We start from the raw sequence: 16,084 nt of genomic DNA, 5'->3' as shown, positions 1-16,084 counted from the left end.
AGGTTAGTTCCCTTTGCCCTCTCCCCCAGGTTTTTTCCTGGAAAGTAGAGCCTGAAATCCCTCCCTGGCTTTTCCCAGGGGACTGGTTGGGAAAATAAGTAGGAAAAGGATTTTAGATTTTATCCTAAGTCTATTGGGTAGTCCCTGGAAGATTTTTAAAAAGGAAATGAATGATTTTATTTAGTTTTTCAAAAAAAGATTACTCTGGCGCTGAGTGGAGAATGGATGGCAGGGAGTTATAGAAGCTGAGAGGAAAAAAAAAACCACAATAGAAGCAATTGCTTTAGGCCAAATGGTTATGGTGGGTTGGATCAGGATGGTAATATTAGTGATGGATAGAAGTAGACAGAATCGAGATACGTTTTTGGAGGTAGTCAGGAGGATTTGTGGAAAAACTGAACATGTGAGGAGAAAAAGAATGGAATTAATCCTAGATTTTTTATGTGAGCAACTGGGAATGGCTGCGAGAGGGGAATTTTGCAGGAAGAATCCTGAGTTTGCATCTGAGCGTGTTAGTTTTGAGGTGTCTATTGGACATCCAAATCGCACTGTCCAGTAGGCAGTTGGACGTATGAGTGGAAATGTGAGCTTGGGAGTCATCAGCACATAGAGAGTGTTTAAAGCTATAGGACTGAATGAGGTCACGTAGGGTGAGGAGAAAAAGAGGCTGCAAAACAGATTGAGGAGAGGCCAGGGAGATAGAAATAGAACCAGGAGAGTTCAGTGTCCTGGCAGCCCAGGGAAGAACAGGTTGTTAAACGGATGGAAGAGTCAGCTGTGTCAAATCCTGCTGGGAGTCCAGTAAATTAAGAGCAGAGAAGAGACCACTGACTTTGATGACATGAAGGTCACTGATAATTTGGCAAAAGCACTGTCTGTAGAATGAGTGGTGGGGACAGAAACTGGATTAGAGCAAGTTGAGGGAAAACATGAGAGGTGAAAAGTGACAATGGTGACTATCGACTACTTATAGAAGGGATTTTGTCGTGAAGGGGAATGGAAATGAGGTGGCAGCCGGAATGGAGATGTGGCGTAAAAGGAATTTTTTGAAAAAATAGGCAATCAGTCAATAATGCCTGTTTGCTGATGAAGATGATCAGATAGAGAGGGAGAATTTTAAGATGCAAGAAAGAGAAAGAGTGATGAGAGGAGGGGGACCCTGTGAGGGCTTGGAGGATCATAGGGTGGCCACTGAGCACAGTGAAGGAGTTAGCCACACAGAAAAGCAGGGACATTTCGCCATCGTGCTCCTGCTTCGTCAGTTGAGCAAGGCAGAAACATCATTTGTGAGTGAAAGGTTAGATGTTGGATGTGTTTGTAGGTTTGAGAAGGGAGAACTAGCTGTGCGGTAGTTGTTTTGGACAGTGAGAATGTGAACATTAAAGCAAGCGTGCTGGGATGTTCAGGCAACATAGAGGGCTCCTTTGAAATTGATGATCCTGATTTAAAAATGAAACCTGCCAATACAACTGTGTGTTTACTCAGACAATATTCAGCTGCTAAAATACAGGGATGAAGCAGGCAGAGAGTAAAGGTGACTAAAGATGGGATTTTGCAAAGGCAGATGTGATGGAGAGAAAAATGAGTGAGGTAAGCTTCTTTGCAAGAGAGAGTGAATATAATGATGGATTGTTGAATGGAAGGTCTGGATAGAGTGAAGTGAAGACGTGGGGCAGGTGATGAACTGTGAGAAGGTGGTGCGGTCAGTACCTTGCAGGTCTTGATGAAGTTAATTACTGAATGAGATTACTGTGACAGGTGGTCTGGAAGGAAGAGAAATAGGCAGCTAGAGAAAGAGGAGCCCAAAAGGGAGATTAAGGAGTGGCCAGTGAAGTTGGAGAGGGAAAGAGTGTTTCCAGAAGGAAGGAGCAGTGAACAGGGCGAGACCTCAAGTATGACAGAGATAGAATGCGAAGATCGTTGCTGACCTTGACAAGAGCCATTTCAGTGGAAAGATAGGATCCGTTGTGGTGGACTGAGAATTGATCGGGGATGAGGAAGTTGAGAGAAGGAAGTCAGAAGTTGGCTGTGACGGGCAACTGAAAACTAGGTGGTTGCTAGAGGAGTATGGTGCCTTAAGTGATTGAGCGACATGATTCTGTTTTTTAATGGAAATTATTATTGAGATAATTGTAGATTCATATACAGTTGCAAGAAATAAACAGAGTTTTTTTGCACGATCTGCCCAGCTTCCCCCAATGGTAACATCTTGCATTAACACAGTATAACATCCCATCCAGGACATGACACTGACATAAGACGCCAATCCTACCCAGATTTCCCCAGCACCACCTGCACCTGCGTGTGTGTAAAGACATTAAATTCTATACAATTTTATCACCGGTGCAAGTTGTGTTGTGTGCATCACCACTGTTTCGACTATGCAGGGTTCCAACACCACAGGGATCCCTCTTTTATAGCCACGCCCACCACCCTCCTGTATCCGTCTCACCACCCCTCTCCCATCCCTAACTGCTTGCAAGCACTAATCTGTTCTCCATTTCTATAGTATTGCCATTTCTTTAATGCTGTATACCTGGAATCACACAGTATGTAAACTTGTGGAATTGACTTTTCTCACTCAGCATAGTTCTCTGCAGATTCATCCAGGTATTGTGCAAGTCATGAGTTTACTCCTTCTTACTCCTGAATTCCATGATACAGACATGCCGCACTTTGCTCACCCATTCATCCATTAAAGGACATCTGAGCTGTTACCAGTTTTTTAGTCTTAACAAATAAAGCTGCTGTAAACATACATGTACACTTTTTTGTGTGAAGATAGGTTTTCATTTCTCTGGACTAAATACCCAGGAGTGCAATCGCTGGGTCATACAATAGTAAGTTGCATATTTAATTGTTTAACAGACTGCCAAACCATTTCCCAGAGTGGCTGCACCATTTTACATTCCTATCATCAGTTGATGAAAGATCCAGTTTTTGGCATCGTCATCAGAATTTCTGTTACTATTTTTTATTTTAGCCATTCTAATAAGTATACAGTAGTATCTTATTGTGCTTTTAATTTCGATTTCCCTGACAGCTAATGATTTCCAATGTCTTTTTATGTGCTTATTGGCCATCTCTAGATCCACTCTCATGAAATATCTGTTCATGGCTTGTGTCCATTTTTTTCAATTGGGTTTTTAAAATTTTACTGTTGAGATTTGAGAGTTCTCTGTATATTCTAAATACTCTAGATAATTTTGGTTAGATATATAGTTCGCAAATATTTTCTCCCAGACTGTACGTTGTGTTTTCATTCTCTTCACATGGCCTTTTATGGACGAAATAATTTTCTTTCAGTACTTGGAAAAGATTATGCTACTTCCTTCTGATCTTCCTGGTTTCAGATGAGAAATCTGCTGTCACTCGAATTGGTAATGTGTTGTTTCTCTTTGGCTGCTTTCACGATTTCTGTTTTGTCTTTTTCATCAGAAGATTAATTGCAATGGGTTGGTGTGCGTTTCTTTGGGTTTATACTATTTGGAGTTTGCTCACCTTAAATCTATAGGTCTGCATCTTTCAAACTTGGGACATTTTTCGCCTTTATTTCTTTACATGTTTTTTTCAATTGTGTTTTCTTTCTTCTTTCCTTCTTGGAATCCCATAATGTGACTATTGGATGTTTTGTTGTTGTTCCACAGATCTTTGAGGTTCCGTTCATTTTTTTTTTTACAATCTATTTAATTGCTGTTGTTCGTATATTAATGTGAATTCTATCGATCCATTCTCAAGTTCACTGAGTCTGCCCTCTGTCACCTCCATTCTACTACTGATTTTATCCAGTAATTTTAAAATTTATATTATTGAATTTTTCATTTTTATAATTTCCATTTGGTTCTTTTTATAATTTCTATTTCTGAGATTCGTATTTTTTCATTTGTTTCCAGAGAATTTATAATTGCAGTTTAAGCATTTTTATCATGGCTGCTTTAAAATCCTTGTCAGATAATTTCCAACATCAAAATCATCTCAGTGTTGGAATTAGTTGATTACTTTTCTAAAATTTAGGTTGTGATTTTCCTGGTTCTTGGTATGACAGGTGATTTTTTTTTATTGTGTCCTGGACATTTTGGCTGATGTGTTAGACAAAAAGAGATTCAGGAAGTTTATTAAGTTTCACTGCAGAAATCTGAGGGCATTCTTATCTGATGGACCTAATTATTTTTCTGTGAAACAGAGAGGCAGCATAAGAGTCCAGACCCTGGAGTTTGACATTCTTGGCTATGAACCCCGGCCATGCTTCTTACCAGCTGTTAGACCTTTGGCAAGTACTTAATCCCTCTGTCCCTCAGTTTCCCATAAAAGGGAAATAACAATAGCACATACCCTCATCGGAATGTTATGATGATTAATTGAAATGAATTAATGTTTGTGAAGTGCTTAGAATCGGGTGTTACATAAGTATTTGTTTTGTACATAAAATGTTCTCATAGGATGCTTGTATTAAGTAAGTTTGCTAAGGATTTTGTTTATCAAACTGCCTGGTATTCAGCATTCAATAAACATTACTGTCATTTTCATGCTCATTCTTTCCAGCCTTAGGCTGAAGTAAAATCACTGGTCAGAATTTGCCAAACTCAGCTCAGTTCTGTGCCTTTGGTAGGGAGGGTCCAGATGAGGATGGACATAGGCATCTGGAACCAGTCTGGGTAGGAATAGTGGGGATGGGGCAACTGATCAAGATGCAGCTGGAGCATCTGCTTCCCTGGGAAGCTTTAGGTGAGACCTGGGTCCGCCTGAGCTCCCCATCCCCACCTCTACCTCAGTGCATGTTCTGTCCCACTGCTCTGCCTGCAATGTTATATGCGACTTTCTGAACTTTTCCTTAAGCTTGAGTCCTCCTTCAGGGTAGGGGCCAGCAACAAGAGAAGGTTCCAACCTCTTCACATCACAGCCTGATCTCCATGTTACAACATACACCCTCTCCCAGAGTAACATTTGAAAGTCCCTGAGAAAACCATCATTTTCAGGTGTCTGAAATATGTTCATATGAGCAGTCAGCTACATCAGTCGTGGGGGGAAAAAAAAGATAAACCACCTCACGGTTCTATAACTGCAACCGTGGAAAAACCATTTAGGCCCTTTCACCATGATGGAAAAGAAATACAAAGAAGAATTAGGAGTGCCATCTTGTGGAGTGATCTATTATTACCACTTAAGAGTTACAAAAAGCCATCAGTGGGAGCTGAGTGTGTTTTCTTTATATCAAAGCGAAGCCTGGAAGAATTGCTTGAGTTATTTCCTGAATGAATGAATGAAAGAAGGGGCTAGGGATGAAGTGGAGACTTGCTTTGGAAAGTTAAACTGCATGTCGCCTTGATAAAATGTCTGATGCACTGTCCTTTGTTGGTTTGGAGACCTTTAAAAATGGTGTTATTGGTTAGTCCAAGGCATTATTATGTACCTGCCTTAGAGGAAAATGAGGAATAAAATATTTGCATGAATAAATCAATGACTGCCAACTTTTGCATGTTCTGGTCTTGTCAGTGGTAGACGAGTAGAGTATCTGATGGTATTGTTGTCTTCCTATAAGTATCAATGTGCTACAGACTAAGTATTTAAAGAGCATGAAGAATCTGGTTAGCTTCAGAGCTGGTAGGTGTTGTCTGTGTTCTAGTACGTTCAACGAAATGAAATTGACAGTCAACCACTGTGACCTGTGACAGTGTCCATTTCATATGGATCAGCCTAATACTTCAAATCAGTTTACTTAACAGATTCATTCTGGACATATGACAGGTCTGGATACTACGTTAGGCCCTGGAGCATAAGACAAATCAGACATGGGTCTTGCCTTCAAGTATGTCACCATTCAGTGGGGGAAGTGGATACTTGGACAGCATGCCTCGTATCCCAGTCATTTCTGTTAAGTGCCAGCAGCATTAGGTGAAGCCAAAAAATCTGTGAAGGTGCTGTATGAAAGCTCTGGGAAGGCATAACAATTTGGTATGGTGGATAAGAGCATGGACTGTAGCTCCAAACTGTCTGGGTTGGAATCCTAATTTTGCTACTCAACCAACTGGATGATTTTGGGCAAGGTACTCAACTCCCTACCTCAGTTTCCTCATCTATAAACTGGGACAATACAGCGCCTACTACATATGAAAGAAGTCGGGATTCAATGAGATAATATGTACAAAGCACTTAGACTAGCTTCTAGCAAACAGTGAGTGCTGTTTAAGTTTCAGCTATCGTCGTCATCGTCGTCATCGTCGTCATCGTCGTCGTCTCTATGGCTGCAGAGGAAGCACTTGAGGTGTGTTTTGTAGGATGAGCTGAACATCCCTATTCGGTCTTTCACTTTTTAAACTTAAAAATAATTTGCTGATAGAGGCCCTGCTTTTCCCAGTTCCTGGGAGGCATGGGTAGAAACACCAGTATCTACTCTTTTCTGCTAGATCGTCATCTCCTCCTAGTCTGGGCCTGAGGCAGGCAGGAGCCAGAGCAAAGAATGGGACAATGAAAGGTCAGGCGACAGTACTGCTGGTGGCTCTGGACTGTGTGGTGCATGGGGCTTGTGTTAAGAGTAAGCCAAGGGCTAGATGATTTGAATCAATTCACGTACACACTTGTAAAGGTAAATCCCATTCTGGGTTGGCTTTAACAAAATCAACTGAGAGCTAGAAAGTGGCTAAATAAAATAAAGGCCAGGGTATGTCTTTATGCATTGCTGGCATGTAGTATGTTAAATGTGCCCTGTAGACGCTTGATGGACACTGAATGTCTCAAGTTGTGAAATCACCCCTCCACAAAATGTATTTTCTATTAAATTGCTTAATCCTAAATTACATTTTGTGCCAAGGCAAAAGTATTGACAGCTAAGAAGTAGGATTCCAAAAGTTAAGTGCTATGGAATGTGAACAGTCCAAATTTTCCTTTGGTTGGAATGCCTTAGCCACCTAATAATATATTGTAGCGTGGCTTTGCCAAAAGTGGGTGATGGTCATTGTTTGATTGTTCAGTATTTCGAAGTTCTTAGGCTAGTGGGCAGTTGTTATTGGTGTTTAATATTTCATAAAATGTACAAGTGGGAACAATAACATGCTTGCTCTCCCACTTATCATGCCAACTTGGTCCCTGAAATTTGGGGAGCCCATCAGCTGCACCCATTAGTAAGTCCCCCTTGGCTCCTCTGTCCTCCAGGGGCCCAGTGAGATCAGGATTTCTCTGGAAGGACCCCATGTGACCTCACTGGAATGGACAACATTGTACATCTAGACCAATTCCCAGGCACAGTACAGATTGTGGGGAGCATGGGCCGTAAGGGTGGACGAACTAATTTCATGGTTCTGTTTGAATGAACTTGCTTTCTGGAATCCTGATCCCTCTTTAAATTTTATGTAGCTACTATCATTTGCTTTTACTGAGTATCAACGGATCACCTCTTTCGTTTTTCAGGGAGGCCGTTATTTTGGACTAAATATAGACCAGCCATCACCTTGAACTTACAATGACACAGCAGTTAGCTCAGCGCAGAAACGGGCTTCTGTGCTGCTGTGGTTTGAGCCCACTGCATGTATGTTCAAGACTAGCTCTGCCAGCAAGACTCAAAGAATGATAATTTGTCTAGATTCCCATCACGAACTAATAGTATGAGTGGTAACAGCAGCTTAACACAAGATCTCTTTGTAGTTAGAGTACTTCATGGACCTTAAAAGTTTTCAAAGCTAATGGCCTGTTAAATAGGCCACAGAAGTAAAAGGAAAAGTGGCCAGAACCACAGTGGAGCAATCTGTGGTCGAACTTGAGATTGGGATTTACGATCTGGCTGTTATCCGAACATGCTTTTGAATAGGAATGTGAGGCACAGCCTCTGACCATCTTTCCATCTTTGCAACTCACTAACCAAACTAGCAGAGTTTGCTCAATGCCAATGTTTACACATGGTTGAAAACAGCAGGGAGTTAAAGGACTGACACACAGAATAAATAATAATCGAAGATAAACAGCATCAAAATTCCGTCTGGGTCAATCCTTTGCTGTTGTTGTGGGTGCTATCATTTGAGAGGACAGATTCAGCCTTGACAGTGAGATGTCGTGTATGGGAGCCCCCTGTTCTCGCCTTTCCGGTGCTCTAGTCCCTTCTCTTACATTCTGGAAGAAGGGAAGCTCATAGCAGATTGCTCCAGATTTAGAAATAATACCAAGAATAGAGATAATAATAATATTAGCAGCTCCAATTTCTGGAACGTTTACTCTGGTTAGGTGCTAAAAGCGTGTCATCAGGTTTAGTTCTTGTTAAAGCCCTGAGATATAGGTATTTTTATTCTTCTAAAAAGTTCATTGGAAAGGAATCATCAACTTCAATTTTCTCCGAAAGCACAGAGAACAAAATCTAACCAAATCAACAGCAAAAATGAAAGCTCTCTCTACTTTTGAAATGCATGTGTTATCACAGCCTCCACAGAATTTCATAACCCAACCTTGATGTTCTGCAGCCTTCCAAACTGAGTTTGCTCCCTTCCTTCCGGAGACAAAACCTTCTTTCTCTTCCAGAATCATGACAGTCTCCTACCTTCTTGTATGTTCCATCCTGAATGGCAGGAAAGCATGAGAGAGTGGTCTATGTTTATCCACTAATTACTGCCCCTAAATGTCCTGTACTTTTTTCCTGGAGGTGCAGTACCAGGAAAATTCGACCATCTTACAGCTGTTCCTATACACAGGGATCATATGTAGGGTTGCCAGATTTAGCAAATAAATATAGCGGATGCCTCATGACATTTGAATTTCAGATTAACAGCAACAAATTTTTTAGTGTAAGTATGTCCCAAATATTGCATGGGACATACTCATACTGAAAAAAAAATTTCATTGTTATCTGAAATTCAAATTTCACTGGGCAGCCTTTATTTTACCCTAAATGTTATTTATAATTTCCAAGTTATAGAAATGGAATACAGCAGTAAGGCTAATTTTCGTTTAATCCAGAGAAGGGAAACCTACTAGTTATATGCAGGCTTGTGTAGAAAAGTCTCTTTAGTTTGCTTATTTTAGACTTACAGTGTTTCAGGTCTGAAACGGCTGTGGAGGTCAGTCAGTGTTATATTCCCTCCAAACTCCCCTACCCTAGCCCAGAACCCTGTTTTTCCATTCCAGGTTGCTGGCACAAAGATGCCAGGCCAGAGGGGTCAGATGGGACCGAAGTCCAAACCATAATTCCGCTGCCCCAGCCTTGCACCTAGAGGAAAGGGCTCCCCCAACCCCCACACGCATAATGTGCCTTGCCTTTGCCAAATAATGCCGTCCCAGGCTGAGCCTCGTATGAGCGGGTGCCTTTGGCAAATAATTTGCATAACACTAGACTGTTGCCCGGAGCTATGCACAGACATTTAACACTTGTTTGCAAAGTCCCTACTGAGAGCCAAACCCAAGTTAAGTCCCGGGAAATCAGAGTTGGATGGAGCAGGGCCCCTTCCTTCTAGGAATGCAAAGTTGGTGGAGGACGGGCAAGTGAAAAGATCATTACAAACTGTGCCACGATATGGGGTATGCCCGGGGCACGAGGCAAGCGCAGACGGGGGGGGGGGGGGGGAGGGGGGAAGCTATTTCAGCCCGGTGGCGTGAGCTGAGAGGCATTCTCGGAGAAGTTGGAGCTTGAGCCGAATCCAGATGGAAGAGTGGGGTCAGGGAGGCGGGAGGATGTAGAGGGGAGAAAAGGCATCCCAGCCAGAGGGGTAAAGCAGGTTCACAGAGGTGTTTAGAGTGAATGCCCTGCTTTGGCAATTCTAGATACTTATTTCAGCTGCAGTGAGAGTAGGGGATGGGGGCGGGGGTGCCAAATCACGAAGGCTCTCTGCAGAAAGGATACATTTGGGAACTACTGGATTAAACAGTGCCCTGCAGGGTGGTTTTGTTCTTTGCTATATTCTTCTCAGTGCCTAGAATAGTGACTGGCAAATAGTAAGCACGCAGAACATATTTTAGTAAATGAATGAATGAACAAGTGCTTACATGAATGTCAGGACTTGTCAGAACCTTTAATTGGCCAATGTATGTTACAGATCTCCAAAGAGGGGTATAGTGTGTAGAATTTCCCCCTTATTTGACCATGCAACTTCTTTTTTTTTCACTGAATAATACCTTTTCAAAGACTGTTGTTTTGGGGGACACGTTTGGGGTAGTCGTGTTCTAAAGGAGACCTACCAATGAATAACATGAATGAATATAAACTGAGAGAAGTCCAGGGTAAGGTTTAGGTAAAATGACCTTCAGCTTTCTCTGTAGACCCTCCTTGAAACCAGATGGTTGATTGCAGGTGGGCAGCATGGGTGACCAGGCACAAGGTGGGCTGGTCCCAGCCCCAGAAGGCTTTGCAAGATCTTTTCAGGGACAATAATTCAGACTCACTTTTTCCTGTCCTTCATTTACAAGTCACATTATACGTCCAGCTAATGAGGAAAATACCCAGCTCCCCAGTGTTTAAATCTGTGCCAGGCACTGAGCTAAGCACATGTTACAAACACTATCTCGTTTACTCCTCGTAGCAACCTGATCCATTTATAACAAAACTGGGGCACAGAGAGGTTCAGTAACTTGTAGAAGGTCACACAGCTAGTAAGTGGCAGAGTAAGGACTTGAACCTGGATCTCTGACACCAAAGCTCACATGCTTAACCACCCCACCACACTGCTATCAGGGTTACTATAACTCCTTTGTAGTGTAAAACCAGAAAGGAGTCGAATGCAACTCCTCACTGCATAGTCTCTGTAAATGAGTTAGTATGAATGGCATGTTATAAAATTTAGTAAAATGTGATACACATATAGAAGGTCGTGCGGAGAATTAATGATTAACGTTTACAAACCGAACGTATCTAAGTAATGACCACCTAGATGAAGAAGCATAACGTTACCAGCACCCCAAGAGGAGCCACTCTGGTCACTGACTCCTCAGGGTGACCTCTATCCTGCCTCTGAACAGCATAGAAGGTAGAAGAAACTAAATGCCAGACATGAAATCGGGACCATCTGACTCCAAAGCTTATACGTCAGATAAAGCACGCCTAAAAAACTATAAAACTTCCCAAATTCCATAGAAAGAAGAATATTTCTAGTTTTAAAAAGAGTATTTGATGGTGTCTGAAGATAAAATGATAGGTACCTAAGTCACCAGGCCTGAAGTGTGGCCATGGCGGTGGAGGGGGGGCATCTTAGAGGATGCTGGGTTCCCGTGGTGCGATCCCTGACGGGGCTGATGGCAGTGGTGGGCTCCGAGGGCTAAGGGCCAAGCCCCAGGCCTCTGTCGCTTTGCAGTCCCTTCAGAGGCCCCTTCCCTGAGCAGATACTCCCGCAGACGACACCGCCAATGAGGAAGCTTAGTTGCCCAGCTAGTGTGGATCTTAAACGTGACCGGGTTTTACGGGGCCAAGATGACCCTTAGTGGTGCGCATATTATCGCTTCCAGGCTCTGCACTCTATCTGTAGTCACTAACCCTCCAAATTCCCTCTGCAATGATTATCCCTTTTCACAGATGAGAAAATTGGTACTCAGCAAGGTTAAATGTCATGGCCAAGGTCACATAGCTAGTAAATGGCTGGATCAGGACATCCATGTCTCTTTTGACCAGAGCCTCTGCTTGTAACCACCCTACTCCAAACTTGAAACACTCCTTAGCTTTCCAGGGAGCTGCTTTATTGGAGAGTCCTTGACCATGGCCCCCAGAATTACAAGTTGATGTCTTGAATTTCTGCTCTTTGGGAGATGGTTCAGAGGGAATTTTCAGAGGGTCAGAATGATCATTGATCACATCAGTTACTATTGATGATACCAAAGAAAGACTAAAGTATCCATTAGGACCTCGCTTCTCAAGTCTGGTCCTTGAAGCAACAGCATGAAATGAAGGATCTCAGACCTCTCGTGTGAGAACTTGTGTCTTAACAAGATACCCAGGGGATCTGTACACACACTGAAGTTTGAGAAGCATAGTTGGGTGTCAGAAAACCAAGTTCAGTGTGCTCTGCTCAAAGTGGCTTAATGTGCAGCTTATATCTGTCATCGGTGAAAGACATGGTAAACAGGAGTGAGATTATTGATCTCATTTCCAAAAGAAGAAAAGGAAGCTGCCTCCTCCCCCTCTGAGGCAATGGGAGGCTTCGAGAACATTCTAACAGGAGCAACCTCCCTCATTGACTTTGGTCTCTTTGCAGACTCGTGCTGTCATTAGCCTTAATTGGATTTACGGTAGTCACACACCTGCTGGGGAAAATAGACACCTTAATTTGATACAATATAAGGAAACACCAGCCAAGTCCGCTCTGCCTCTGTAGACATTATAAATCATGTGCAAATCGAAAGGATACTTAAACTCCCAAAGCATGGGCAGCAGTATGTGGCTTCAAATAGCATTCTGACCAACAACAGCAAAGAGAAATAGGTTTGCACTGAAATGATGTCAGCAGGGAGGTGGGAACCACCTCTCTGAAAGGGTTCTTCCTGCTCTGAGTCATTTTGTCATCAGTGAACTGACCACTGTGCAGATGTTAGAAGTTCCTTCTGGAACCGTTAGCTCTGTGAGATGATAAACTTGATATCCTCTAAGAAAGAGCACGTTACAGAGTCATTCATTCATTTATCCAGTAAATATTTATCGATCACCTCCTGTGTCATGGGCACAAATCTAGATGTTAGAAAAAATGGTGGCCAGATCTAGCCCTTGTGCTCACAGCTGAGGCAGACATTTAACAAATAATATCCACTTTACACTTTTGGAAATGTAAGTTTTGGTGTCAAATGCTAGTCCATGGAGGCACAGGATGCAGTAGGGGGGTCTGCGAGGAGGGACCAAGCCAATGGTGTGGACATTGAGGGTAGGGTTAGGAAGAAATGACTTCAAACTAAAGTCTGAAAGATGAATGGGTGTTAACCAGGTAAAATGGGCAAAGGTCGAATCGAGTTGGGCCTTCCATTCCCAGCAGAGGAAATAGCACGTGCAGAGTCAATCCCTTTGGTGGGAAAGAGCATGGACCATCCAGGGATCTGAAGCAAGTCCAGGAAGGTTTGAGAGTAGAGAGAGAAGACTTGCATACGAGCCAGATCTTGCAGGATCTTGACAGCCGTGTTGGGGATGGTGATGCTATCTCTGGGGGCACTGGAGAGACTTTGAAGGGTTGTTAGGCTCCAAGAGATGGAGTATGACTTATTCCAGGCTTCACAGCTGTGAGGGGCACAATGGGGATTCAAATCCAAGCCCATCTGACTGCTGAAGCAGCTCTCTTAACCATGGCAACATACCACTTGTCTATTTTCATGTGACTGCACTTTTTCTGGAATCTCCTCCAGGCCATTTCTAACTTATATTATATACTTTGATTTGTCTAGAAATATGTCTTGGGTTCTTTCTGCTGTGTGACAATGGGCAGGGGACACATGCCTGGCATGGTACAGTGAGATGAAGGAGTCCGGCTTTCCACATCAAAGAAGCTGGTGGAGTGTCTAATAGAGGACAGGCTCACAGAATCCTACCTGGACAAAGGCAACACGTGTAATTAGTTTCTGTAAGGGGAAGCCATGCTTAATAGAGCTGGCATTTTCGAAGGGGTGAATAGGCAAGTGAATAAGGGAGAGGCAGTACACGTACTAATAATCACACTGGCATGCAAGGTATTTTTATTTTTGCCTTTAAAAAGCCCTTTGGCACAGCTAATTGTTATGAAGTCCAAACTCCTACTGCTCGCGGCACAACAGGCCAATCACTCAAGAGATGAGGTGTTGGGGCAAGGAATAGCGACTTTATTCGGAAAGCCAGCAGACCGAGAAGATGGTGGACTAGTGTCCCATAGAACCATCTTTCCTGGGTTTGGATGCCAGTTTCTTTTATAGAACAAAGAGGGGGAGGTGAGGAGGCTTAGTAAAAAAAGACACTAAGTTGTTGCAAATATTTCCTGGTTCCGGCCAGACTCCGGAGGGGCTGTGTTAATTTCTCCTTTCCTGCTTCTATTCACAGGTGAGCTGGGTCACGATGTTCCCTGTGAGCTAAGCAAACGTATTTTAGCTTAACGTTCAGGCATGGAAGGCAGGGTTCCTGGAGATGGGCTGTTTTGTATACTTTAAGCCATAGGCAACATCCCTTTAGTGATTAACTGGCAGCAAAAGCAATAGAAAATACAAAGGTTAAAGTAAAAGAAACAGATCCAATATGGAGTCAGATTTGTTCTTCCCTATTACGTCATTCTCACACTGGGCTGCGGTAAGCACTAAATGAGATGATATATTGTTAACTCATTTGCAGATAAGGAAAGAGGTTCAGGAAGGTCACAGGACTTCTCCAACTTATATAAAGCAAGTGACAGGACTGATAACCACAGCAAGGTCCCTCTAATTCTTGACTTCTTAACCACTTTTTTTTTTTTGCCATTTAGAGGCTTAGTCCATGTTTATTGTGTTGAGTAGATCCTTGCCATTATCATGAAGAAACTCACTGAAAAGAGGAGTAACAGCCATCTCCCATAGGACCCCAGATCCCCTTCCTGCCTCTGTGTCGCCTTTCAGATCCCCAAGAAGGTGCATTTAAACACATCATTTCATTTGATGCCTCCAAAGCCTGAAAAGTCCAGTTAACAACAGCAGTTTACAAAAGGGACAATTGGAACACTAAGAAAGAGGGTGGCAAGTTTCCTCCGTAAAGGGCTAGACAGTAGATATTTTAGGCTTTGAAGTCTCTGCTCCAACAGACAATGCAGAAACAAATAGGCCTGGCTGTGTTCCAAAATTGTGCTTAAGGACCCTGAAATTTTCCTTTCATATCATGTTCATGTGTCATGCAATATTATTATTCTGGTTTTTTTTCAACCGTTTAAAAATGTATAAAACATTCTTAACTTGCGGCTGTGCAAATACAGATGGCAGTGGGCTGCGTTTGACCTTTGGGCCATAGTTGCCAACCCCAGCACTGAGAGACGGAGGACGCACACCTAAGAACTCTTGTGCTATTTGTCAAAAGTTGGGTGTTTGCATCAGCAGGGGTTAGAGGTTTGCCCTATACCCGGATTTTATTTCAGGTGGAACAATAGAACTTGATTTTATTCAGCTAGCATATCAGAGGGTTCATTACACACGCTTTCACCTGGAAAAGCTGCCCAGAGTCCATTGGCCCGGGTTCAGAGTTGACATGCTGCCTAATCATAGTTGATTCCTGTGTTGCTGGACTATTCTTGTGAGTTCCCGGGGCAAAGGAAGGGGCTTTTCAGCTCAGAGTGTAAGCTAGAAACACAGTCCACAAATGCTACCTATGCAGCGGGGGATGAGGCTGGTCTGGGATAACTGGATCTGTCGAATTGAGCGTCTTCCTTTCTACTGTGCCTCCGGCGCAGGGTGGAAAGCAAGGTATCTGGCTAGTAACCACGTACTTCTTTCTAAAGAGCAACCAGCTGACAGTGTGAGCACTTATTGTACTTATGCTGCCCTGATTCAGCCACTTCTCCGGCTCTGTTTTTCCTCTGCCCAGTAAATAAATGCAAGAGTGACAGTGCTGTCCCAAGGCGGAGGATGTATTCTTAGAGGTGAAGGGAACACGTAACTGCAACTAACCATGTGCGCCAAGAATGGAAGGCCTTACCTTCCAGCTGGTGAATTGCAGGCAGGGATGGGTTGGGCACCAAGGGATGGATGGCAACTCTCTGTTAGCCGCCATAGCATCCCCCCACGTTAACGTTCATGATTTAGGATAGATAATAGTATGAATAAGGATGCTAATTAACTGCTACCCAATTCAGCCCCCAAACAAATGTTGACTTTAAAGTCTTAGCATCCAGTTATCTTGCTTCTATAGAAGAGACCCAGAGCCTTTACAGATACAATAGCCACGCTTTTGTGCACAGGCAAAGGAGTGGACGTGATGTGGATGGACTGCAAATACTCGTGGAGTGAGCCATGTATCTGTCTCCAAACCAGCCAGGATGCACAGGTGCCCAGCTAGAGTTCTCAGTATTAAGGACCAACTCAAATAGGGGAAACCCCTCCTTTATTTAGGCTATGTACATACGTATGAGATAGAATATATACTACATATATTATATAATGTGTGTAATGTATATTTATGCTATATACCTAGATAGATTATAACTGGAGACAGTGGAGC

General features: G+C 43.0%; 1 protein-coding gene across 6 annotated transcripts in view; it reads left to right on the top strand.

Annotated features, from left to right (window-relative positions):
• FGF13 (fibroblast growth factor 13) overlaps positions 1-16,084 on the top strand; it is a 627,264-nt gene that overhangs the window by 485,439 nt on the left and 125,741 nt on the right. The window lies entirely within an intron of this gene.

This window comes from Vicugna pacos, chromosome X, assembly GCF_048564905.1.
Source record: "Vicugna pacos chromosome X, VicPac4, whole genome shotgun sequence".
NCBI classification, from domain to species: domain Eukaryota; kingdom Metazoa; phylum Chordata; class Mammalia; order Artiodactyla; family Camelidae; genus Vicugna; species Vicugna pacos.
Note: the sequence above shows the minus strand (reverse complement) of the source record. Positions and strands in the feature narration are given on the sequence as shown.